This window comes from Zootoca vivipara, chromosome 12 (genome assembly GCF_963506605.1).
Source record: "Zootoca vivipara chromosome 12, rZooViv1.1, whole genome shotgun sequence".
Classification (NCBI taxonomy): Eukaryota; Metazoa; Chordata; class Lepidosauria; order Squamata; family Lacertidae; genus Zootoca; species Zootoca vivipara.
In genome coordinates this window covers 19,299,909-19,327,363 of record NC_083287.1, presented here as the reverse complement: position 1 = coordinate 19,327,363, position 27,455 = coordinate 19,299,909, and the positions used below count along the sequence as shown (strand labels likewise).

The 27,455-nt window shown below is 42.5% G+C and overlaps 1 long non-coding RNA gene across 2 annotated transcripts; it reads left to right on the top strand.

Moving 5' to 3' along the window:
- On the top strand, positions 1 to 27,455 carry LOC132592853 (uncharacterized). 2 transcript variants are annotated; one of them, XR_009558379.1, is made up of 3 exons: positions 1 to 937; positions 11,373 to 11,617; positions 23,634 to 27,455. It is a non-coding gene; the product is annotated as an uncharacterized LOC132592853 (long non-coding RNA). The 2 variants fall into 2 exon arrangements; XR_009558380.1 differs by lacking the exon at positions 23,634 to 27,455 and adding an exon at positions 13,875 to 14,158.

Here is a 27,455-nt window from a genome sequence, read left to right as displayed (position 1 = left end):
TAGAGACCAACTAAGCTTGTCATTGGTATGAGCTTTTGTGTGCATGCACACTTCTTCAGATACACTGAAACAGAAGTCACCAGATGCTTATATATAGTGAGATGGTGGGGAGGGGTATTACTCCCTCCTTGTGGTGGGAATGGGTGATTGACTGACTGACAGCTGTTGACGACTGTTAACGACTGCAATTGGTCTTACAGGAGTAAGCAAGGGGTGAGATGGCTAAAGATAGCTTTATCATGTATAATGAGATAAGAATCCAATGTCTTTATTCAGACCTGGTCTCTCCATGGTTTTAAGCTTGGTAATAAGTTGCAGTTCAGCAACTTCTCTTTCCAGTCTATTTCCGAAATTACAAAAGAATTTCAGAAATATATATAAGCACCTGGTGACTTCTGCTTCAGTGTATCTGAAGAAGTGTGCATGCACACGAGAGCTCATACCTATGACAAACTTAGTTGGTCTCTAAGGTGCTGCTGGAAGGAATTTTTTTTTATTTTGTTTCCTGATAACTCCAGGAATAGGAAGTTCAGGAACTCTTAATACTGTACTGTTAAATGTGTTGGGGGGAAGTAGGATGTACGGTATGCTGAGACCCCTGGGGGGTGGGGCGGTTGCTGTTGGCAACAAAATATTAAAAACACAGTAAAGCATCAACAATTAAAAACCTCCCTGAACGGGGCCACCTTCATATGTCTTCTAAAAGTCAACTAGTTGTTTATCTCCTTGGCATCTGATGGGCGGATGTTCCACAGGGCAGGAGCCACTACTGAGAAGGCCCTCTGCCTGGTTCCCTGTGGCTTCACATCTCACCATGAGGTTCAGGGTATGCGCCTGAAACCCTTGGAATCTCTCACCGCTTGGAAACTGAAATGGCGTGCAACCAGACAAACAACCGAAGCAAATCAAGAACTTTGGGGGCACTCCATTCCATAAGGTATGCAAACTATATCATTTGCATTTAAGCCAAGATCAGTTTCGTTGAAATGCATTTAAGTAAACTCTTAGGTCTGCTGGTTACATTTTATGTCCACTCAAGAGAATTGCCAATATGGACAGCAGTAATTCTCACAATTGCAGAAATAGTCGAGCCCTTTCCCCATCCACTGCAGTTATAGGAGTCTCTGCTGATTACATCCACAATGACCTTGTTTGCCCATTATGCTTGTCATGTTCGCAACCCGCAGTGTTCGCAACCCACAGTGATGCATTTGCGCATGCGCGTGATGCGATTCGGCGCTTCTGCTCATGCGCGTGACATCATTTTGCGGTTCTGCGCCTGTGCGAGTGCCAAAACCCGGAAGTAGCCTATTCCTGTACTTCTGGGTTCGGCGCAGAGTGCAACCCAAAAACACAGCCTGCAACATTCGCAACCCGAGGTATGACTGTATATTGGGCCCCCTCTTTAAATAACTAAATAGGTCTGAATTTGACTACTGGATATAGTCAAAGGGAATTAGAAAGGGGGTGGAAAGAAGGTTGGAAACAAAAGTTACAGACCACCCACTTTCTAATTACACTCCCCCCCCTTCACCTCCTCCATTCCCCCAATAATAGAGAGTAAGTTTTAATGAGAAAGGCTTATGCTGATCCTTTAAATTATAGAAATATGTCCATTATATAATATATTGTACGTATGAAGAGAAAATTGCCTGTTGGTTGTGCATCATTATAGGATTAGATAGATACTTTCCAGTTTTTCAGAAATGCATTTAACTTCACTTTCCCCTTGAAATTATAATTTTTTCTACATAAATACTGAATCCACTGGATAATTATTTTCTTTATAAAAAAAGTCTATAATACCTGTTGCACCATGCAAGTTATAGCTCATATTATTATTAGTTTACCTCTCAAGGGCATTATATTTATCTTGGGAAGGCACACAATTCAAACCCTTTTCTAATTTATTTACAGTCCTTATCTGGAAGTGGTAGGAATAGTATATCACTAATTTTCTGTTATACAGTTGATACATTTTTACAAGTAAGTGCTGAAGTGTCAGTCTAAGAGTGACATTCCTCTTAACTTTCTAAGAAATGGCAAACGTCAAAATTCACTAGGAAAGGATCTTTTGCAGTCCCCATTAAAATGAACAGGAGTGCTGCAAGAAAACTTTCCAGTGGGTTGGAGCCACCAGTTAGTGGTCCCCCAAACCATTTCAGCTCAGGGCCACATTTATAAATTTAAGCCACTGCCATTGTTATTTTATCTTTTTTCTGAAATACTACCTTTTCATATCAAACTTAATCATTAGAATCCTTCCAGACATGTTTCTACTGGGCCCTTATATTGAACTGGGAAAGATTGGGTCTATTAATTTCATGCTGGTTGTTGACAATTGGGATCTGTATGGAACAGGAGGGGAATAGGGATTTTAGCCCTGAAAAAGTGGAATGAGGTAAAAAAAGGTAGGTAGCCATGTTGGTCTGACACATTCAAAATATATAAAGAAAATATATTAAAAAATTGTCCAGTGGCACCTTAGAGAATTGGTCTCTAAGGTGCCACTGGACAATTTTTTATTTTATTTTTTAAAAATTAACAATGCTTAACAACAAGATCTGATGTCCCTTTATAAGCCTCTGATTTCCAGTGCCCCCAATTTTTTATTTTGTCCAGAAAGACCCCAATAAGCAGCTGTCATAGCTGCACCAATCCTAAAAGAATGGGCAGCAAGCGCTACGGCAGGCAGCCCACAGGCCAAAATGGCCTTCCGATGAGTAAATTGCTGCCTGGCTAATGGGGATCCATCCTGATGGATTAAAAGCGGTCCAATACCAGGGGGTCTCAACTTCAAGAACCTCCTGACATCCCTTACTGGGCAAGGACCAGGCTGCAGGGGTGCTGGCAGTCGTAGAAGGGCGCCCTTCCCTAACTGATCTGAAGAAGTGTGCATGCACATGGAAGCTCATGCCAATGACAAACGTAGTTGGTCTCTAAGGTGCTGCTGGAAGGAATTTGTTTTATTTTGTTTCAACTACGTCAGACCAACACGGCTACCTACCTGATCAGTTTTAGACCTCGATATATTAACCTGCAGGTCAGTGTCAGACACAGATATGTCACTCAAGAGCAGACCTCTGGCACTTCCTCCCACATCCACAAACGGTATAGCATCTCTCTCTCTCGTCCTGAAACTGCTGTAGACAAGGGGGGTGAATCTTGCACATCCTGCACAAATACAGGATGGGTGACACCTGGCTTGAGAGCAGTACATGTGAAAAGGATCTAGGAGTCTTGGTAGACCACAAACTTGACATGAGTCAACAGTGTGATGCAGCAGCTAAAAAAGCCATTGCAATTCTGGGCTGCATCAATAGGAGTATAGCATCTAGATCAAGGGAAGTAATAGTACCACTGTATTCCGCTCTGGTCAGACCTCACCTGGAGTACTGTGTCCAGTTCTGGGCACCACAGTTCAAGAAGGATACTGACAAGCTGGAACGTGTCCAGAAGAGGGCAACCAAAATGGTCAAAGGCCTGGAAACAATGCCTAATGAGGAACAGCATAGGGAGCTGGGTATGTTTAGCCTGGAGAAGAGAAGGTTAAGGGGTGATATGATAGCCATGTTCCAAATATATAAAAGGATGTCATATACAGGAGGGAGAAATGTTGTTTTCTGCTGCTCCAGAGAAGCGGACACGGAGCAATGGATTCAAACTACAAGAAAGAAGATTCCACCTAAACATTTGGAAGAACTTCCTGACAGTAAGAGCTGTTCGACAGTGGAATTTGCCGCCAAGGAGTGTGGTGGAGTCTCCTTCTTTGGAGGTCTTTAAGCAGAGGCTTGACAGGCATATGTCAAGAATGCTTTGATGGTGTTTCCTGCTTGGCAGGGGGTTGGACTGGATGGCCCTTGTGGTCTCTTCCAACTCTATGATTCTATGATCTTTCCCCTCCGCCTTCTCTTCAGAGAAGCTGATCAGACTGAGTGCACACTTCACAGTCTTCTTGTTCCAACCATTCCCTTACAGAGGAGAGGGATGAAAATGGCTACTATTCATGGCAGCTGTATACCACCTCCAGGATCTAAGGAAGCATGCAGGCTAAATGGGAGATGTGGGGAACTATTGGCCTAGAGATGGGCATTTGGTGGGCTCAAGCAGGAATCATCTTATGTTAAAATGTCTTCTTATATCATTCAGACAGTGGGGGAAAGTGTCTACTTTGTAAATCTATTTTATCAAATCCATTTCCCCTGGAAATTAAGGAAAATAATTAGCTACTAATGGACTTTGGTTAAATTGCTGTTATATTGTGGATTCAGACATGGGCAGATACTTTGAAATGCCCACAACATGCCTAATTCCAACAGCTGTCCAATCTGCTAACAGCTGCTCCATAGGAAGAAGCCGATCAGAACCTCTGATGCATCCGCCAGCTGTTTCTAATAGGCAAAGATATTTACTACCCAATAAATGACAATCATTCATGGCTTTCCATAATTGTAGAACTGCACTGATGAAGCTGCCTCAGCCTCTTTGGGATCAGCTGAATATTCTGCTCACGAGGTGCTTTCCGGGGGGGGGGGGGGGAGGTTATTCACTACTGTCGATGATGACAGACACTTTGAGAATATAAAAGCCAGCACAGCCTGTTGAAGTCACCCACACTAAGTGCAGTAACGAGGAGGACTAAAGGAAATTGCTGATCTATAAAATGAACATGAAATGGCAAGGTCTCATAAAGAGTGCCATGCAGCTGGGAATTAGTACCGTATGACAATTTGTATCGAGGCCCTCGAGGCCCTTTTATTCTTCTCCAACAAGAAGGGAATACGAGTAAAGATGAGCTGCAATGTGATGGTGAAGGTGGAAAATGAGAAAAGAAAAGGAAGAATTCCAAGATACAGTGTGCGACTGGGACCTCTTTCTTTCTTTCTTTCTTTCTTTCTTTCTTTCTTTCTTTCTTTCTTTCTTTCTTTCTTTCTTTCTTACAATGCAATACAATTTTGTTGTTTAGTCGTTTAGTCGTGTCCGACTCTTCGTGACCCTATGGACCATAGCACGCCAGGCACTCCTGTCTTGCACTGCCTCCCACAGTTCGGTCAAACTCATGTTCGTAGCTTCAAGAACACTGTCCAACCATCTCGTCCTCTGTCGTCCCCTTCTCCTTGTCCCCTCCATCTTTCCCAACATCAGGGCCTTTTCCAGGGAGTCTTCTCTTCTCATGAGGTGGCCAAAGTATTGGAGCCTCAGCTTCACGATCTGTCCTTCCAGGGAGCATTCAGGGCTGATTTCCTTAAGAATGGATAGATTTGATCTTCTTGCAGTCCATGGGACTCTCAAGAGTCTCCTCCAGCACCATAATTCAAAAGCATCAATTCTTCCGCGGTCAGCCTTCTTTATGGTCCAGCTCTCATACAATAGCATAGTACAAAATGTGAACACCTGGATTCAGACCTCAGACACAGAATTGAAATTTTCACCCCCTCTAGAAATCTAGAAAAGAAACTGAACGAATTTGCTAATGATAGAGAATTTTAACTGGGCAGAGGATTTGGGACATAATATTCAGGTGGCAAATTGGGAAAGGTTATGGAAATCAGCTTTGAAATTTGCAGCATGTTGTACATTGAAAGAAAATTATATGAAAACTAGTGGAATTCAGCCCATTTAAAAACGGGCGCTAGAAGAAGCGGCCTGCCGGGTTGGCACCCAGCAGCGCTGCACAAAGCACCAGGGGACTGGTGGCGGGGAAGGCAGGCAGGCAGATAGGCGCTTGCTCTCTTGCCTGCCTGCATTCCCCACCGCCTGTCACACGAAGATCGGCGGCCGCTGCTTGCTGGGGCTTGTCAACCCCGGCAAACAGCACCCGCCGATCTTTGGCTCTGTCCCCCAATGCGCTACGGCTCGGGGAAGCAGGCAGCTTCCCGGGCTGTTGCCGTCTCCCTGCCTGCTTCCCCAAACCAAAGCGCGTGGGGGACTGAGCCAAATTGCGGCGCGGGGGGGGGGCTTTTCGCAGTTTGCCTTCCCCCCAGGGGGAGGCAAACGGCGAAAAACCCCACCGCGCCGCAATTCGGCTCAGGGACTGGCTTGGCGGTGGGGGGAAGAAGGGGAGGAATTTATCCCCTTCTTCCCACCACCGCCAAGCCAGTCCGCAGCGGGGGCTTTTCGCCGTTTGCCTTCCCCCCCAGGGGGAGGCAAACGGCGAAAAACCCCACCGCGCCGCAATTCGGCTCAGGGACTGGCTTGGCGGTGGGGGGAAGAAGGGGAGGAATTTATCCCCTTCTTCCCACCACCACCAAGCCAGTCCGCAGCGGGGGCTTTTCGCCGTTTGCCTTCCCCCCAGGGGGAGGCAAACGGCGAAAAACCCCGCCGTGCCGCAATTCGGCTCAGGGACTGGCTTGGCGGTGGGGGGAAGAAGGGGAGGAATTTATCCCCTTCTTCCCACCACCGCCAAGCCAGTCCGCAGCGGGGGCTTTTCGCCGTTTGCCTTCCCCCCAGGGGGAGGCAAACGGCGAAAAACCCCGCCGTGCCGCAATTCGGCTCCGGGACTGGCTTGGCGGTGGCGGGTCTTCCCGCCACCGCCAAGCCAGTCCGCAGCGGGGGCTTTTCGCCGTTTGCCTTCCCCCCAGGGGGAGGAAAACGGCGAAAAGCACCCGCCGCGCCGCACTTCGATTCGGGGACTGGCTTGGCGGCACCGCCAAGCCAAAGCCGGCTTCCCTCGGCGCCCGCTGCCGCTTCGGCTTCCTTGCGTTCGCCGAGGAAGCGCCGTCCCATGCCGGCGGTGTGCGGCAAGGCTGCCGGGGGGAGCGCTTCTCTCCCCCGCCGCCTCACCGCGCACCTCCAGCATGAGACTGGGCTTCGGAGCGGGGGTTGGCGGAGCGGCGGTTGGCTGACCATAGGCAGAGATAGGCAGAGGGGTTGGGGGGGGGAGAGCGCGCGCGTCCAATCCCTGTGTCCCTGGTTGTCTCTCCGTCCAATCCCTGTGTCCCTGGCGCACATGCGCAGTACCCCAGGGACACACGGGACAACTTGGACGCAGGGACAACTTGGACTTTATATATATAGATGATGGTATTTGACTCCTACTAAGTTAGCAAAATTGTATAGGAAAAGTTCAAATATCTGCTGGAAATGTGAAGAAAAAGAAGGTACATTTTATCATATGTGGTGGACTTGTAAGGTAATAAAAGCTTGATGATATATAATGAAATGGGAAAAAATGCTTAAAATAACTTTTGTTAAGAAATCAGAAGCTTTTTCATTAGGAATTACAGGTACTGACATACCAAAGGAGCAGAAAAGACTCTTTATGTATGGAACAATAGCCGCCCGGATGTATGTATGTATGGAACAATAGCCGCCCGGATGTTGGAAAGAAGACAAAGTCCCTACAAGAGAAGAATGGCAAACCAAGATGATGAACTATGCCGAAATGGCAAAGCTGCCTGGAAAATTCAGAAACCAAGAGGATTAAAACTTTATAAAAGAATGGGGGGATTATAAGTTACTTAGGAGACCAGTGTAAGCAGATGGAAACAAGAGCAGAATTTTGATTCACTTGTAGTGTAAAAATCACTATGGGCAATATGGTTTGATATAAGAATTGGAGTATGGATGAATATGCAGTTGTAGATGTTTAAAATGAGACCCCATGGAGGAGATGGGGGAAGTCTCAAAATTTGGAGAATCTCTTTATACAGATATGTTTTTACTAGTTTGTGTTTATTTGTACTTTATATTTGTAAAACCAATAAAAATTATTTCATTAGAAAAGAGAATTTTAGAGGGTTTGGTGAGCAGTGTTGTAACAAGTCACCTCTTTTCCTGATTTTCACACTTTTCCATGCCACCTGAAGCCAGTCATCGATAGGAGGCATTGAATTAAATTGACATTATTTCCCCCTTTTTAAAAAAATGCTTCTAAATAATGGCTCTTGATACAGCCTTTGCAGACCTAGTACTCTCCAGGTGTTTTGAACTACATTTCCCAGCATTCCCAGCCAGGACAACACAGCTGCCTAGCGGGGATGTAGTTCAAAGCATCTTAGAGGACACAAAGATGACAAAGGCTGTCTAATATGATTTCTTTGTTTAAGATTAAATCTGGGTGGCTGTGTTCATCCCCTCCACTCTCAAGAAAAACCACTTTGGGTAGCACTTTTTGCAAGCTTGCCAGGAAGCTCTGAAGTTCATATAAATATAGTCAATCTCAAATATTCTTTTTTGTCTTTTCTGTTTGATGTTTCCTGTTAAACAGGAAAAAACTAAAACAATTCTTTTAAAATATGAACAGTAATTAAAAGCAAACACAAATAGAACAGCAGTTGAATTGCAACCATATGCATGTCTACACCATAGCTGCCAAGTCTCCCGTATTCCCCGGGAAACCCCCGTTTTTCCAGCCGTTCCCAGCTGGAAAAACGGATTTTTCCGGCCGGGGGAGGCTCCTTCTGCACATGTCTGGAGTCTCTGGACATGTGCAGAAGCGATTTCTGGCACTGCAGCCATTTTGGAACTGGGCAGAGCAGCATCGAAAGTCGCTTCTGAGCATGCCCTGCCCAGTTCCAAAATGGCGGCAGCACTACTTCCGGTCTGCCGATCCCTTATTTTTCCGGCAGGAACTTGGCAGGTATGGTCGACACAGAAGAACGTGCCATTGAGTTCAATGGAGCTTACCTCATGACGTGTAAGGTTGCTGCCTTTACAGCAGGACACTGCAGAATCCAGCACGAACCAACTAGCCATAAATCAGTAAAAGAGCATCAAAATGCATCAACCTCTAAAACATATATTCATGTTTATCCATTTGTTTATCCAAGTCCCCACACCAGGAAAATAAAATGCTGGAAGAGGTCCTGATCTTGGGGATGGGAGATTCATGTCCCCAAGTGTTGTGTTCTCTGTGTTCAGTGAACAAGTTGAAGGCAAAACATAGATCACCTCTGTCAAATTTGTCCCCAAATCCCCTTCATCAAAATGGCAGCTTTCTTCCATGCTGTTAGCTTTCCATAGCCACATATTAGTAAAAACTGTTGGTGTTCTCTGTAGTGAAACCAAAGTCAAGTGATTGATATGAGGAACTTTGGTGTCGTTCTACTGAAAGTAAACAGACTATCAGAAGGGAGAAAAATGCCAGACCAATAAAACTTTGTTGGTACAGTAAACATTATTTCTTCAAGCAAATTGTATCATATGCTTGAGATCTGCTGCAGCTGAAACAATCTCATTGATGGCAGATACTTGGGCCCCAAAATGTGCCTCTTGAAAAACAAGACCAGGATTTGACTCGGACACAAATATTTTACCCAACTAATACAATTTGTAACAAATTTAGGAACGTTTTTGGTCCAGCCTTACCTTTGTATGTTCTTTTTTAAAAAAACAAAAAAAACAATTTATTAAATTTTCCAATTAAAAAACATTAAACATTAAACAAAACAAACAAACATTTAAAAAACAATATAACACATACATCACTCTTTAACAATTCTTTCCAATTCTCTTGTTCTCAATGCTCCGCCGAGCTTGACTTCCCTCCCTCCCCTCATTAGGTTTTCTATTCAGTTCTTATCTCGCAGTTCCTTTATACCTCCCGTTTAATGCCAGTTCGTAGGATTTATTTCAGTCCTGCAAGTGTCTTTAAACTTCTACAGTTCTTTTCCATATAGTCCACAAATTTACTCCAGTCTCTCTGAAACCTTGTTTCTCCCTGATTCCGGATCCTGCAAGTCAGCCTTGCTAATTCTGCATAGTCTATCATTTTTGTCTGCCACTCTTCAATCGTCGGTAAGTCCTGGGTTTTCCATTTTTGGGCTATCAATGTCCTAGCTGCGGTTGTCGCATACAAAAATAATGTATTGTCTTCCTTTGCAATCTCTTGACCTATAATTCCTAACAAGAATGCTTCTGGTTTTTTTGGGAAAGTATACCTAAAAACCTTTTCCAGTTCATTATATATCATTTCCCAAAATTCTTTAACTTTCTCGCATTTCCACCACATATGATAAAAATCTCCTTCTTACATTTGTATGTTCAGTTGATACCCACTGCGGAATTATGTCTTGCCAAATGCAAGTTGTCTTGCCAAACACAAGCAAGTGAGAAGATTAAAGATTTTATTCTAAACAGCAAGCATTATATACATTACCAAGCAAGCACTTCAATCTGCCACTGAGAAGCCCTCAAGAAGTGGTGAAGTGACCCTCAGGTAGCCTCAGTTTGCACGGTCCTGCCATTGATCAGTCCATGCACAAGCTTCTAAGCACTCTGCCCCCCAAACCGTCTGATTTATATATTATTGATAGCTAGCCTGTACGGCTATGTGCTGATCATTCATTAGTCACCCTCTTCCCAATGCTTCTACATCAAAGAAGGTCAGAAGATACCCAACATTATCGTTTCCTCCTTCCACCAGATTATACATTAAAGGCTGCTCTCAGCCATCAAAGAATTCTAACAAGAGATAGAGAGGGGAAGTAAACAGAGGCAGGAAAAGATGACCATGCTAGATCAACAAACTCCTTGGAATTACAATTATCTTCCAGGAAAGATTGCCCATACAAATTGCAGCTACACATACTGACAGAAGCACCACCCTCTATATCAGGGATGTGAGACTAGTGGATTATATAGGACTACACATCCTATAATCCACGGGGATTGGCCATGTTGCCTGGGACTGATGGGAGTTGGAGTCAACATCAGGAGGGGGGAAAGGTTTCCCTTCTCTGCTCTATTTAATTTGTAGGAACAGCATGCTGGAAAGACATCTAAGACAATATATATGTCAATATGTCTCACTCTAATGTTGTTACGGTGCTATAACTTTGCTACGAACTATTTGGAGGATGGGTGATGATAGAAATGCACCCAATAAGATGAATTGAACATTGGCATGTTACCAGATAGCACCTAATCACCCCCAGGGAAGTAAATCAAATATCTGTGCGGATTTATTGCATCCTGCAGTGTAATGCATCCACCATGGCTCTCAGTTTTTGTTTAGATATTCAAGATATTCCCCTTTCCTTAAAGGGTTGTTTCTTGCTAAAATATATGAAGCCGGAGAATTAAGACCTTTGGTAATGCTAGGCTATTCAACATGCAAGTTTTAATCTGTTTTTAGTTTGCTGCTGATTTAAACTTTTCACAAGTTTTAAATTATGGTTGTCAGTTTTTCTTGTTGGTAGGTTTTTTTTTGTCTTTTTTGTAAACTGCTTTGAGGGCTTTTCCTCTCATAGAATCAAACAGTGCATAAATGTTAGGAAATAATAAATCAATAATGTTTTAAAAGCACAAACCAAACTATTGCTTGTTGTCCAAAATTAATGTCACTGTGTATGTATTTGTGTGTGTATACATACAGGATACCAGTGCAGGAGTGTTAGAAATTAATCAGGAGTGTTTTGTGATTGGCACAGGTCCAATTTGCAACCACAGGGCGATCTCTGGATGCCAGGTTGGCGGCTGGGAAAAGCAAAATGTCCCCTAGAAGAAAGCAGTTGTAAACTGCTTTGAAATTTGTTCCATAAAATATAAAGTGGTATAGACATGAAATTAACAACAACAACAACAACAACAACAACAACAACAACAACAACAACAGACACATGCTAATAGTAGGATATTAAAATCAAAAGCTGTAAAGACTCATCAAAAAGTACAGGTATGTATATTTTCTCCCTGCAACCTTGCAGGTTCAGTTAACGAACATTTTTGCACAGAAATGGCTCTCAAATACCAGCTATTCCAAACTTTCAACTTTGGATTCAGGCATGTTCTACCCTTATTAATCATAAGCTAACATTTCCAGCACTGAAAATGTAAGTAATGTAAGCTTAACTTTCCATGTGTAGTTTCACTGACCTTTGCTTCCATTATGAGTCTGATTTGCACCAGTAAAGGATCGTGCCCAGTGATGTATAACCATAAGACGTTCTCCTAAAAAAAAGGTTAATGCTAACCTTTTACGCTACTGCATAGCATAATGATACAGTGTTTGACTTCTAAGTCCTTCTTAAAATGAAGCCACATCAGCTTGAAGAATATTATAAGCGGGGAGGAGAAAATCTTGGGCCAACGAAAAGTCTTGGATGGAAAAATATGTTTTTGAAAATCCAACTTGATTTTGAAGTTGGAAAATTCCAACTTGTACTTGATGTTCAACAAATTGTTTTAAAATATGAAATAATAGGTCCTTTGTGAACCCTTTCCTAGTATAACAGGGGTCTGCAACCTAAGGCCCAGAGGCCACAAGCAGCCCACGAGGGTCGTTTAACTGGCCCACGAGCCACCCCCAAACCGAGCCACCCGCTCGGCAAGCCCCCACACGCTGTGCTAAACCGGCATGGCACGGCGTGGGGAGTAGCTTCCGCAGCGCTGAAAATTGTGTCTGCGCAGACACCGGAAATTACGGGGGCACGCACAATCCATTCCATGGAGGGATCTCCGCTGGAGTGAACCGGCCCAGGCGAGGTAAACCTTGTTGACCCCTGGTATACAACTTCTGTTGTCCAAGGTCTCCCTCTGCTGGATCAAGATCTGGGATAACTACCCCAGTACCCATCATTACTGGGGGCACCACCATTCAAGGCACACCCTGCAAAGGTCACATATATACTGATTACAACAGCACAGTATTTTATTTCTGCCATTTCCCCCCACATACTCTCCTTTCTCATTTCTATGCATTTGTTGCACAGAAAGAACAAGAGAGATTTCACACTTCCCACTCAGAGCCAACAGCCTACACTTGTGCTTCAGAGCCCATTGAGTAAACAGTCCCCCTCTATCTTTGCAGACATTGCAGTGCCATAGATAGACCCTGCCTGACACAATATAGGCATTGCCAATTCTAAAGCAAAGCCTTACAGCAGATGCCCTCTTCCTTTACAGCAGGCGGTGTTAAGTACGTTGGTTTACTTGACACAGAAATGAAAAATGGCTAAAAGTATACTGCAGAAGGTTTAACATGCGGTTTAACCATGCAGCTATATTAAAGCCAGGGAGAGCACTTTGGTGGTTGTTCTCTGGTAGCTAACATGTGAGTCCTGTAACTTTAGATCATGTGAAAAAGGCACTGAGTTGCAAATCTCCAATCTGAAGTGAGTTGCCTTTGTGTCTTTTATCCCAAACTCAATGGAGTGAAGATGTAAACCAGGGGTCTCCAAGCTTTCCTCGCCTCAGGCCAGTGTCTCGAGTGTGATCGCGCAGCGGGCCGGAGGGCGAGGGAGCATGCGCCCGTACGCGCATGCACACGCTATTTCCGGTGCACATCCGGGTCGGACGAGGCCCATGCGCATGCACACAAGCTATTTCCGGTGCTCCTCCGACCCGGAAGTGGGACCCCATGCCGCGCCATGCCATGCCAGTTAGAGCGGACGGCAGGGGTCACCGTGGGCTGGATAAACAAGTCCCTTGGACCTTATCCGGCCCCTCGGCCATAGGTTGGTGACCCCTGATGTTAACTAAGCTCTCCTGAAGGGAGAGTACACAGAATGGAGGCTGTAATGCAGGCAGTGGAGAGAGAGAGAGAGAGAGAGAGAGAGAGAGAGAGAGAGAGAGAGAGAGAGATTTGCTTTTAGGTCTGTTTGGGTTATTTCATATTTTGTAAGATCCTGAGCCTGTGCTGGACAACACAAGATATTGTATGGATATTTTGGATGCATCATTTACTGTAGTCTGTTTTATTTTAAAGAGTTCTGCCAGTAAAAGTTCTTCAAGTAAAACTGTGGCCCTTCAGATATGGCTAGATTACAACTACCACCATCCCTCATCATTGGCCTTGGTGGCCAGGGCTGATGGGAGTTTGCATGCAACAATATCTGGAGGGCTGCTGGCTCCTTACAACCTGCATTTCAGAAATAAATGTGATAGAACAAACTGTGGGCAGACGAACTAACTAGCTCACCTGATTTTTACAGAGGGTTGCGGATGCTGGTTCCCTTAACAATGCAGCCAATGTTCCATGCCAGAAGTGATTACCTGAGAATGAGTGGCTGGGGACAAGCCTTACTCATCAGTATTCAGTGCCACTGACATAACTTGAAGGAGAATGAGAGGGAAAGAAACCTAACTAAAACACGAGAAGGAGAGGAGATAAAAGGCGACCAGTGAGGCAGAAAATAAGAACACCGCCAAATTGCTTAGGAACAAAAAAAAAAACATACCTTAAAAGTTGTGCATTTGAGTAGTACGGCATGTCCTCCCTATTCAGCTCGTGCATCTCTTTGAACTTATCGGCGTGGCAATGAATCACGAGAATCATGGACACAGAAGCGCATATACAGGGCCTACCGACAACAGGAGTCTGCGTCGTTGCCATTGACGGAAAGAAGCCTCTTTCCAATTTCCATCCTGTTAAAGGGGGAAAGACTCCTGAATGAAAGGAATGGGTTCTGCTGTGCCTATTGCTTCTTCCCTATTGATGACAGGACAGCCATAGGTATTTAAGACTCTACCGCTTGCATTGAAGCCACAGATCAAAAGGACAACGCAACTGATAAGAGGAAATTGGCAGTGGCTCAAGGTCACTCCTCATGTTGCAGTGTTCAGTCAATGAAGTGTTACTAAGGAGCAAGTGTATGTGAGACTTCTGCATTAAGCTACAGCCTACTTCATGTCATGTTGGCTGAATCTCCAAGCCAGACTTCACTCTTTGCTGTTTATTTTTGCTTTACCTTTCTTTCTTATCGTACTGAAAATGTAGAGTAACAGTGTGATCTTTTACTGAAATAACTGAAATATATGTTGTTTAACTGCTTTTCCTTATACAGTGGTACCTCTACTTACGAATTTAATGCGTTCCAAACGCATATTCGTGAGTCGAATCCCATAGGAATGCATTGGGAGAAAAAATTCGTAAGTCGAAGCAACCCTATCTAAAAATTCATAAGTAGAAAAAATCCTATCTAAACCGCATCCAAGATGGCGGACAGAGCTCCATTCGCAAGTTGAAACATTCGTAAGTAGAGTTATTCGTAAGTAGAGGTACCATTGTAATAAGAAATGAGGGATGCCTGAGAAATCAGATTCCTGAGGACAGACATAATTCATACTTCCTGTATGTGCAGGACGTAGTTATCTTTTAGTTTTATTGTAAAATAATTCTGCCTCACCCAAAGAGGCTCAAGGCAGCTACCAAAGAGTAATATATAGAGAATAAAAACAAATATAATTCTCTGAAACACACTCCAATTAATAAGTGAACAATATCCTTAACTAATAATATTGCCTTTGATTATTGATAAAGTAAGTGGAACAAATAATTAACTCTTCATGGCCTGACCTTGCAGGTTTGAATTTCATTTTCTGTTTCTTCAGTCAGGTTAATGAGGGACAGCATTGCTTGAAATACTTTTGACCATGTGTCACTTTACTGAGGAAACTATAAGAGAGTCAATACCATTGATAACCTTTGAAGTCCCTTCCCTCCACTCAATTCTCAGTTATGTTCATTTTACTAATTTCACACTTCTCTGAATTTTATGGCACGGTTCCCAGCTCAAATATTGTACCAGAATGTATTAAAATGGGTATTTTTGGCACGATGCATTGAGAAACGCTGCATAGAAATAAAATACACATTTCAATGTGTATACTTAGTTTAGAAGAGTATTTCATATAAATTTTCATGTGTTGTTGTTGTTGTTATTTTTTAAAAAAAGATCATAGATTAACATGGAAACAGGACAGAATGGATTTATGAATGAAAAACGTACAAGGACTGGAAAGAACCACAAGAAACAAGTAACCTGAAAACAATGAATTGATGGCTTAATCGGTTTTGAATTTTAATTTAAAGTACCCCATAGTCATTGGTATGCTGCCCTCAGGATTCCAGCCACGTCTTAGCCAATTTCAGCATTCACCCATTTCCAAACAGAGGAAGTCATTCCTTGCAACCTTACTTTTTTGAAAAGTAGGATGAGTTATTCCTACAGGAATTCAGACATAGGGCAGATGGGAGGTGGCCTATGCATGGCTCCCCCCCCCATTTCATTATACAGTGGTACCTTGGGTTACAAACGATTCAGGTTACAAACGCTTCAGGTTACAGACTCCACTAACGCAGAAATAGTACCTTGGGTTTATAACTTTACCTCAGGATGAGAACAAAAATTGCGCGGCGGCAGCAGGAGGCCCCATTAGCTAAAGTGGTACCTCAGGTTAAGAACAGTTTCAGGTTAAGAATGAACCTCCAGAATGAATTAAGTTCTTAACCAGAGGTACCACTACATAAAGAACTATAGATAGCAAAGTTTTGGTATTCAAGGGTTTGTTTTATGGATGTGTGTGTGTGTGCATGTGTTTTACAGCTCCTGTTTGTCAGTTGACTACTTCTTCTCGTTTTCCCCTTTGCTTTCCATTACTTGCAAGGCTTAATTGCATTGCCCTTTTAAAATTCTACCTTAAACTTTATGGAACGAGATGGTCATCACAGAGTCCGCAAGAGGAAAGTACACCATTGAATTTTATTGGAGTTTTATGATCTCTCCTCCTTTGCCATCTTAATTTCTTCTCCTTAGCATTTTGTTTGCCTGCTCACATTGTTGTGGGTTGGTTTTGTTTTTTTTAAATGCTACTTCACTTAAATCTAGCACATTGGTAATGTCAGATACAACTCAAAGTCTTGTGAACTTTTTAAAAATGCAGGGAATATGTTTCTGTCATGGTGGAAATAAAAACTGCGTAACTGAGGGTGATCGACAATAAAACACTTTAAAATTATTAAACGGAATATAGCTTTCATTAATCCCCAGCAATGCTTATTAATAGGCCTGTAAGTCATAGCAGCAAATACCCTGTAAACAGTGCCATTTCAGCATGAGGCACTTAGAATAAATCTTAACAGGGCAGGGATAAAGTTTCTATTTCACATTGCCTCCAATCTCCAGTCAAGTGTTTCTTCAGGATTGCTCTTGCTTAACCATTTTGAGTGATAGCAACATATGCCAAGAGGGATTCAGTTGAATATACTTTCCAGTTGTGCATTAACTTTGCACACTCATCCTGGGGGTGCGGGGTACTTACCATGTACACAAGATTGCAGGATCTGAAGTTGTCGAATGTGCAATCAGTTTCGCCAATTATTTTTATTGCTTTTCCAAATTATTACAAATTGTTACCGAAATGATTCAGTTTAATACAATTTTCCAAAACCGGTTTCCCACTCTCCTTACAAGATATGTCCAAGATAGAGACCCCGCAATTGCTGTGTTAATTCTCAATTAGTCTCTAGTAATTACCAATAGTTACCAGTCACTCAGTATTTAGTTTTGATTCTGCTTGATTGTTGACAAGCTGAAGCTGCTACTACATGGTGACTGCCAAAGCAATGCAACCAGGCTGGATCTACACTGACCTGTTTAACATTACTTCCCCCTATTAGATGAATATTAGATATGTTGTTCCAAAATGTCACAGGGTACACTTGTTAATTAAAATGTTTTTTTTACCTTGGGTTTTTCCATCAAATATAGGTAATATCCAACCACACCATTTTCCAAAATGCTGTTTCTTTCCATACTGGTGGTCACTGGTTGCTCTGCTCTGCCCTCTCGCATCACATTTTAATTCTATCTCTTTCTGTGTCCTTTGTTATCTGCCCCTGAAATACCACTCGAGAAGGGGGGTCAGAGCTTGCACACAGTAAAAATAAGGTAAAACACTACATAGGAAGATAAGAGCAGTGCTTCACTGATATAGTAGCATAAAATGATTAAAAATTAAATGGAATAAAAAGACAAGGTAATAACACATTATGAATGTAAAAAGTAGGATGTCATGTGTATCAAAACCATTCCTCAACCCTTCCTTAACGTTAAAAACCATGAATGTAGATCTGCCCCAAGTGATGAAATTGTTTAGAGCCCAATTTCATGGATCAGATTACCAAGGATGAAATGAAGGAGCTGATCTCAAATAATACACCGGACAAACTGTTGTGACAACATTTGGTTAGGGTGGCAAAGGGAAAGAGTTAAAAGGGAGCGAGTGGATCATTGACTATAATGGCATGTCCCAATATCATCATAGAATCTCCACTAACGCCTTTCATTGGTGGGTAGGATAAAAAGGTAAAGGGACCCCTGACCATTAGGTCCAGTCGTGACCGACTCTGGGGTTGAGCGCTCATCTCGCATTATTGGCCGAGGGAGCCGGCGTATAGCTTCCAGGTCATGTGGCCAGCATGACAAAGCCGCTTCTGGCAAACCAGAGCAGCACATGGAAACGCCGTTTACCTTCCCGCTGTAGTGGTTCCTATTTATCTACTTGCATTTGACATGCTTTCGAACTGCTAGGTTGGCAGGAGCTGGGACCAAGCAACGGGAGCTCACCCCGTCACAGGGATTCGAACCGCCGACCTTCGGATCAGCAAGCCCTAGGCTCAGTGATTTAACCACAGCGCCACCTGGGTCCCTCCACAGCGCCACCTGGGTGGGTAGGATAACAGACAGCAATAATATACCAGTAGATACAATATAGATAAAAAGAACAAAGTCAGTGTCCATGTTTTTCTTAAGACAATCACTCAAGTCTTTTTTGTGGGGGGAGGGGGGGATATAATACAAAAGATACTTAGCATGCTAGGCCAGAGTGTTTCATGTATAGCCAGAAGTAGCACAAGAGAATGAGTAAGACCTGCGGGAGGGAAGGTAGATGAAATGAATTTATTTTTTTGTGAGAGCAACAAGCTGTTATGTGATTACACCCCCTTCATTTTGTTAAAAGACAGCTTCACTCCTCGAGGTTAATCACAAAAGGGCATGCATCCATTTAGGACCTGCAGTCTACCAGCTTTTGTGATGCTGCACACAAAAAGCTTAGACATCATTTGTGCACCTCAACGCTGTGGTAAGCATTATAATCTTCCAGCCTGTTGAAAAGTGGAGGGAAATCAAAGGCCATTGGCCTGACTTACAGCAGTGATATAAAGTGCAGCAAATGAGAAGAAGAGAATCATATGGGTTCTGAATTGGTCTCTGGCTTCCTATTTATTATTATTATTATTATCATTATCATTATTATTATTATTACTACTACTACTACTACCCTGTTTCCCCTATTTTAAGACGTCATAAAATGAGCCATAGCAGGATTTTAAAGCATTTTTAAGCCATACCCCAACCCAGGTGGCGCTGTGGTTAAACCACTGAGCCTAGGGCTTGCTAATCAGAAGGTCGGCGGATTGAATCCCTGTGACGGGGTGAGCTCCCGTTGCTTGGTCCCAGCTCCTGCCAACCTAGCAGTTTGAAAGCACGTCAAAATGCAAGTAGATAAATAGGAACCACTACAGCGGGAAGGTAAACGGCGTTTCCATGTGCTGCTCTGGTTTGCCAGAAGCGGCTTTGTCATGCTGGCCACATGACCTGGAAGCTATACACCGGCTCCCTCGGCCAATAATGCGAGATGAGCACGCAACCCCAGAGTCGGTCACGACTGGACCTAATGGTCAGGGGTCCCTTTACCTTTACCCCGAAAATAAGACATAGTGATAGGCGTAGCAGCAATGCTGGCCGCGGCAGGAGGAGGAAAAAATAAGACACCCCCTGAAAATAAGCCATAGTGTTGTTGTTTTTTTGAGGAAAAATAAATATAAGACTGTGTCTTATTTTCGGTGAAACACGGTATCCCATTTTAGAACCTGATAAAGATTTTACGCCTTGTAAATCAGAGATCACATCCTGTACAGAAGCAGTACAACTGTAGCTTCTTGGGTAATTTAAAACATAAGGTAGAACTTCAAATTGAATCATGGGTGATGTTCAAGGGCTCTTTGCCCTGATCTTTGTGTGTGTGTCTTCTGAATAGGGCAAGATATGGAGGTTGGCTAGCTACCTGCCCCTCCGCTGGTTAATGGGGTGACTGAGGTGCAGGGCTAGTGGTTTAGGGTTCAGCGTGGAATGTCCAATATTCATGGGCTTTTTGCTTAAAGTCATCTGGTCCCTCTTTTCTTTTTTTAAAAGCATTTTACAGGGACATGGTTGCACACATATTTGGAAGAAAGAGGTGAGATGAAAATGTCGGATAACAAAGGGTCTCAACTTCATTAACTTAAACACATGCAATCTTTAGTGGGACAGGAGCTGGTTGAGGCAGGGGCCTGACTGATGTCTCCACCTCTTGTTTGAGCAAAACTAGGCCAGGCCACACCAGCTCACCATACCTTTGGTGTTGTGTATGGCCTTTGCTTCAGGCAAGCCTCAAAGGAGTTCTGTGTCCCATAGCCCTGGGGGGGGGGGACGAATCTCAGGAATACACAATCACCATAAAAGGGCCTCCTCAATTACTCTTCTTATCCATTGCCTTTCCCATGCTGTCCACTTACATTGCGACAAATCTAATGAAATAAGCCTTAAGTCAACTACAGTATTCCAATTCCCCCCCAAGGTGAAGTATTGAAAAATGAAAAAATATTACTTCACAAAGCCAACCAGCCCCAAAGTGATTAGTTTAAAACTTTAAATGTTTTCTGCACAGCTCTCCCCCCCCCCCGGTGAATCTTTCTGACATTTAGCAGGCTTAACCCACTCTAGATAAGTTCAGTTACTGCAAATTTCACTCATTTATGTGAAAAAGAGAAAAGCTATAGCTGTCGTACCCCCCCCCCATCATTGTTAATGGAGGCAAAGCAGAACTTTGGATTTAATAGATCTGTACCCATATTTGTACGAAATCATGAGATGGAGAGGTGTCAAAAGAGCCTGCTTCCAAACACTACAGTTACAAGTTTAACATTTTGGTGGCTGCACACCCTTATTATATACACATGGCGTTTAGGAAGAAAAATGTAAATGCTGGTGTTAAATGGCCATGAAATGCACAACTATAATAAATTGCAAAAGGTAAAAGATAAAGGACCCCTGGACAGTTAAGTCCAGTCAAAGGTGACTATGGGGTTGCAGTGCTCATCTTGCTTTCAGGCCGAGGGAGCCAGCGTTTGTCCGCAGACAGCTTTCCAGGACATGTGGCCAGCATGACTAAACCACTTCTGGCACAACAGAACACTGTGACAGAAACCAGAGCACACGAAAACGCTGTTTACCTTCCTGCCACAGCGGTACCTATTTATCTACTTGCACTGGCGTGCTTTCGAACTGCTAAGTTGGCAGGACCTGGGACAGAGCAATGGGAGCTCACTCGGTTGCGGGGATTCAAACCGCCGACCTTCCAATCGGCAAGCCCAAGAGGCTCAGTGGTTTAGACCACAGCGCCACCTGCATCCCTAGTATATTACAAACTATGTAGATGTATGTAAAACAACCTTTCATAGCAGCAGTAAATAGTGATAACACAATCACTTTAGCATTGCTGAGAAAAGTGACAATACAATTGCAGCTTAAATGTATGCAGAATTAGCACAGTAAAGTTTCACAGCAGCAGTGACTGAGTATGGCAAAATCATCTTAACACTGCTGAGCATATTATCCTCCGTAGTGGACAGAGGAACCATTGTCTCCATTTAGACCCAAATGAACAGAGTTTAACTTTATGGTAATTGCATTTCAGCAGGTTCACACTGCTATTTTTCTTTGAGATGTTCTCGTTCTTGTAAGAGACTTCATAATAATTATCAGCAGCGCCACAGCTCCTAGGATTCTGCCCTGAGAAACCTTCAGCAATTTCAAGGAAACACAAACATCCAAAGGCCTGTTATCTATATCTCTTGGGAATCGGCGAGGAAAGATAATTTTGCAGAGCAAATTACCTATTTCTATTTAAAAAGAACACACACACATGCACAAAACAAAATAATTGTGTCTTACACAGTCTGTTAATTACTTATGCACCCAACTCTAATCTCAGATCATTGATATTCCAAATTGTTTTTATTCTCTTGAGGATAAAAAAGAGTCTTGGTTCAGATTGCCTTTGACTTCTAATTCATGCAGAAGTTCAAGAATATTAGGAAATTGTGTGGAACATTTCTCTCTCACGCGCTGATAGTATAAGTGAGTTATAAACTGATTAACTTTTCCTTCACAAATTATAATGCAAGAGCAATTTTTTAAAAAGCAAATATTGACATGCAGGATCAAACTAAAGTTCCCTGTAGTTCAACATAGCTATAATCCAGGTAGAAAGATACCCGGGAGTAAGCCCCAAGGAGCTTAATGGGACTTGCTTATTTCAAATATATAGCATTGTGGTGTAAAAGTGACTGAAAGCACAGCAGCATGATCTGCAAGTTACGGAGAGCTTTTGAGTTAAAAAATATTTTCACAATTTTTGTTCTGTGCTTCCCAAGTGGATGCTCCTCCTCTGGCAATTCTGGAGAATAGGAGGCACTTCATTAAAGAGCTCTGAGCAATCTTACATAGCAGGCTCTGGTTTATAAAATAACCAACATGCCTTTTCTACCTTCCTGCCTTTTTGCAGCGGACAAATACAAGAAAGAAGACTGTGTTTACCTGTCACTCACATTCTGTATTTTCTTTTAACTTATCATTATTTTCCTAGTTGTATTCATACTGGCAGAATTCTAACTTTTCCTTTAAGTACCATTAATTTTTCAGTTGTTTTCAGAGAAAGAGAATTTGGCTTTGTTCCATGGAACATCTAGATCCAAACCAAACTCTTCTTTTTACTAATTGAAGTGCTTGCTTTAAACTCATTGGACCCTGATTAATATGCTACCGCAACTGTATGAGGTAATGAAAAAACAATGTAGTTTTCACGACTCTAATCCTTCGGAGGCCGCTATTTGCAATTTGGCGCTTTCCCCCCTTTAAATAGAGAGATCCCATGAACAATGGGTTGGGCTTGGATTACGGATGTTGAAGAAGTCTGATGGAAACAGAACGGGAGCAGAAATTGCCTATGTTCACTTTATCATTCCATGTCAAGAATGGAAATTAATCTGGCCAATACAATCAGTATTTGCAGTTGTTGCTGCTTTTAGCTTGCAAATGATATGCAATTGAATGTCCCCCCCCCCTGCCCTGCATTTGCATTGTGCTTCCTTTCTGTTGAAATGAATGGGATGGGGAAACATCATGACAATGCAGCTTACATAATTTATATAATTGGTTATGTAAGTTACATCATTTCAAGAGGGTGGACAGTGAGACAAATAATATCATTCTTGGTGGAAGACAAACTGCAGCAGAACAGACATGGCGGCGCATGCAACAAATACAGGCTGAAACAGAAAACAATGCCTTCTTACAGCCCTAGCTTTGAATGTAAGCATGTCAAAGCACACACTATTTCCATGGTGACTGTGATAATGAGGCTGTTTTGCAGGAATGATCTTCCAGTGTGTGAGATGAGCATTCATTAAGATGGTGAACCCAATCCAGTTCAAGTTGAGTTCCACATCTAGTGACCTTGTATGAAGATGGACATTCCTCTCTATAACAGAAGAAGGGTCCAGTCATCTCTAATGGGAACAAATTAGCATTATGATGCAGAGTCTAAGGTGTATTCCAAATTGTTTGCGTCAGATTCCCTTGCTAGATTGTGGCACCAGTTTTTAACGATTTTAAATATAGATATATATTACTATTTGTGGATTTGCAGCCTCAGCATTGAAGACATTCCTTTTCAGAAGGTTGACATTTTCGGCCTTTTTCTCTGTGAAATAAATAAACGATGCAATTAGCAAAAATATTTTCCATTTTCACACAGTGTATTAATCAGGTCTTTGCAATCATGTTCTTGTTTTCATTGCAACTTAGACAAGAAATCAGAAGGTTCATGCAGCTGGACCATAAAGAAGGTTGATCGCCGAAGAATTGATGCTTTTGAATTATGGTGCTGGAGGAGACTCTTGAGAGTCCCATGGACTGCAAGAAGATCAAACCTATCCATTCTTAAGGAAATCAGCCCTGAGTGCTCCCTGGAAGGACAGATCGTGAAGCTGAGGTTCCAATACTTTGGCCACCTCATGAGAAGAGAAGACTCACTGGAAAAGGCCCTGATGTTGGGAAAGATGGAGGGCACAAGGAGAAAGGGACGACAGAGGATGAGACGGTTGGACAGTGTTCTCGAAGCTACCAACATGAGTCTGAACAAACTGCGGGAGGCAGTGGGAGACAGGAGTGCCTGGCGTGCTCTGGTCCATGGGGTCACGAAGAGTCGGACACGACTAAACAACTAAACAACAACATGCAGGCATGGTGAATTCATAGATTAAATCCATCCCCTTAATGGTAAAGTCCTTAATCTTGCTGAATAGACAATGAAATTCATAGCTGCATGACAAAGTGCAACGTTTGAGTACTTTTTCAATTTACAACATTAAAATTACAGTTTGACATTGATGGGAGGTTAATTAAATGGAAGCTGCCAGCAGATTTTGTTCTGTAAAGAAGATATTGTTTACATTACATTGTGATTAGCCATCACACAATGATTCCTATTGTTTTTTCAATAACCTGTCATAAATGTATTATATGAAGTACGTGATTACAAAAGAAAATAACATACATTGCAAATTGATAAACAGAAGGTATCGGGGCTATTCACTTGCTGATAAATCATTTACTTTTTATTCCACAAACATACAATTTAGAATGCAAAGGTTATTGTTAGTAAGGTTAAGATTCTAAAAGTATTTCAGATGCACCGGCAGAGGTCTGTTTTCAGGCAACTGATGTACCTGTTCAGTTCATACAATGCTGCACATCTTTCTAAGCTGAATCCAAGCTGGTTTATCACCCAGAAAAATGAGGCCAGTGCAGGTTCTCTTGTTGAACTGACTAAAGGCATGGGGTTCTTCTGCACCATATCACACTGCCTATTTCACTACATAACAAGAGTTCTATAACTGTATAGAGTATCTGCTTTGCATCTCAGATGTCCTGGGTTCAATCCCCAGACCCCAGCATCTCCAGGTAGGTCTGAGAATGTGCCCAAACTGAAACGCTTTAAAGCCATTGCTGCTAAAAGAAAACAATACCAAGCTAGATGACCAATCTTCTGACTCTTCACCAGGCAGCTCCCTAGGTTTCTACTGTATAAGCTGCTGGATCAGACCAAAGGTGTAGCTTGTCCAGCATCCTGCTTTCGACTGTCAGGTGCCTCTCGAAAGCCAAGCAATAATTTTCAGAATGTAAAATTAAAATTCTTTGGTTTTCTGAAAGCAGTTCATGTGCTTCTTCGGCTAAAGTAGTCTTGCCCTGCTAAATATTGTCCAGTCACAACAATAATAGTAGATTTGAATTCCTCACACCCAGAAACATATCTTAAAGACAGCTTACAGAAGACATTTGCAAAAAAATAAAATAGTTTCACCCCCTAAAATGACACCCCCTTACTGGGCTGCCCCAGCAACAAAAAAGTGCACCTTTCTTTATCCGAAAAATAGTAGAACTTACTTTTACATCACTCCGCGTGGTAGTGAGAACCTCACAGAAAGATAATGCAAAATGATCTTTTCATTCCTGAGAGCTGATCCAAACACCTTTCTTTCTTTCTTTCTTTCTTTCTTTCGAGGGCCTGTGTTGCATTTTGGAAGGCTTCGCAGCACTCTGGAAAAGACATTGGGGCTAATTTGGTTGGGTTCATCACTGCCTCAGAAATCGAGCAATTGGAGAGATCATCAGGGGAAACTTCCTAACAGTAAGATCTAATGAGCTGTCAAATGGTTTTCCATGGGGAGTGATGCTTTTGGCTCGTAGGAAACGAGACTGAAGGAAGCAGCAGAAAATATACTGTAGTGTGAGAAGCAGCACTTCACGACTAGAGACTTGAACCACACGACCTGTTATTTCTATTCTCTCCCCTGTAAACCTGTAGCTCTTTGATTCCCGCAGCAATGAGTGCTTCGATCGCAGGCTGCTGTGCCGCTTGCTAATGTGTACTCGAGGCAAACCTGCACTTCCAGTCGCTGCGAGGGCTTTTGTAAAATTCGGGATGCCATGGCAAAAACCGTGGCTGCCATCGTTTATTTTAAAAGCAGCAAACACCCAGCAACTTTCACCACATGCCCTTGCTATTTAAAGGCTAATGCTTTAGACAGGGCAAGTTATTTGCAAGTTATAAGTCATTTGCAAAGTCAAAATAATGTATCTTCTTTCCGTGTTATAACAAATCAGTCTCACGTGGCACCGCTTTCATAACCACATTGCATCATACTGTGATATAATATATACATCTCAGGTAAATGAATAGGGATAGCAACCACCAATATTTTTGCCAAGTTGCTTCATGCAGTTTACAGTATGGCATATGGTACCTGATGTCTTCTACCCACATACACAAAAGCACTGATCTCAGGGAAATATCTGTTGTCTTGTTTGCAGAGGTCGGAGATGTTTAATACAGCTAAATTTGCCGTGAAGGCTGTTCAGCTTAGACAAGGTCTGCTTTTTATGTATATTTTGCATACGTCAAATTTTGATCTCTGTTTGGCTACAATCTGCATTTGGTTGCCTTTTTAATACATATGAAATGTGCATGTATAATCAATTACGACTGTTTCCTCTGGCTACAGCAGGGCAGAGGACTGTGTTATTTTTTCAACTAATGTGCTGCAATCCTGTGTACCAATTTACTTGGGAATAAGTGCCTTTGGAGCAAGTAGACATGCATAGGATCATACTGTTTGAGAGGAATATACCCTGTTTCTGCGAAAATAAGACATACCCATAAAATAAGCCGTCGCAGGATTTCTAAGCATTTGAGCAATATAAGCCGCTACCCCGAAAATAAGACATAGTGATAGGCGCAGTTCTGGAGGGCGCCAAGAAAGAGGCAAGGCTGGACACGTAATAACAATAAGACATCCCCTGAAAATAAGCCATAGTGTGTCGTCTTGAGTAAAAAGAAATATAAGACAGTGTCTTATTTTTGGGGAAACATGGTGGTTGCGCAGACCAGTATTATAGTGGCCAATCTATATTATCGTAAACCTGGATGTAAACAAATTAGGGCTTTGCTCTACTTATATATCCTTCTAACAAGGAGGAATGTCTGGAGTGAATATTCTGAGAATTACCAGTAGGGGAGAGAGTTTTCATCAGTCTGTTGCCTACGGAAAGGCCTTCTTACTTGCATAGTGAGCTGCTTGAAGCTTCATGCCAGTCTCTGCAGGAGAAGTGTTTGCAACCAGCATAGAGCTCTTCTGAAAACAATGGCTCAGGTGTGCTCTCTACTCTGGCTTGAAGGCAGAAAGAAGCTCTGAGAAAACTCAATGACTCTCCTTTATAACATGAAAGTGACTTGCTTGATAAATACATCACTGTATGAGATGCTCACATTAAATACAAGTACCCCTGATTTTTGGTTCCGTGTGTGTTTATCTTCATCATACCAGTCCATTTTTTAAAATTGATATATGTACTTGTGAATATATACACAATGGTGTGAAGAAACTAATATTGTGAGGGGGGGGATAATAAATGTAAGAATTATGCTCTTTAAAAAACCAAACCTCTTTGGTTTGCAGTTAACTGAACAAGGGTGAAAGACTTGACAGTTTATTCTAACTGAAGCCTGGAAGATACAATGTAAATTGGCAGCCTGTCAAGAAACAAAATAATGTATAATAATTGGAA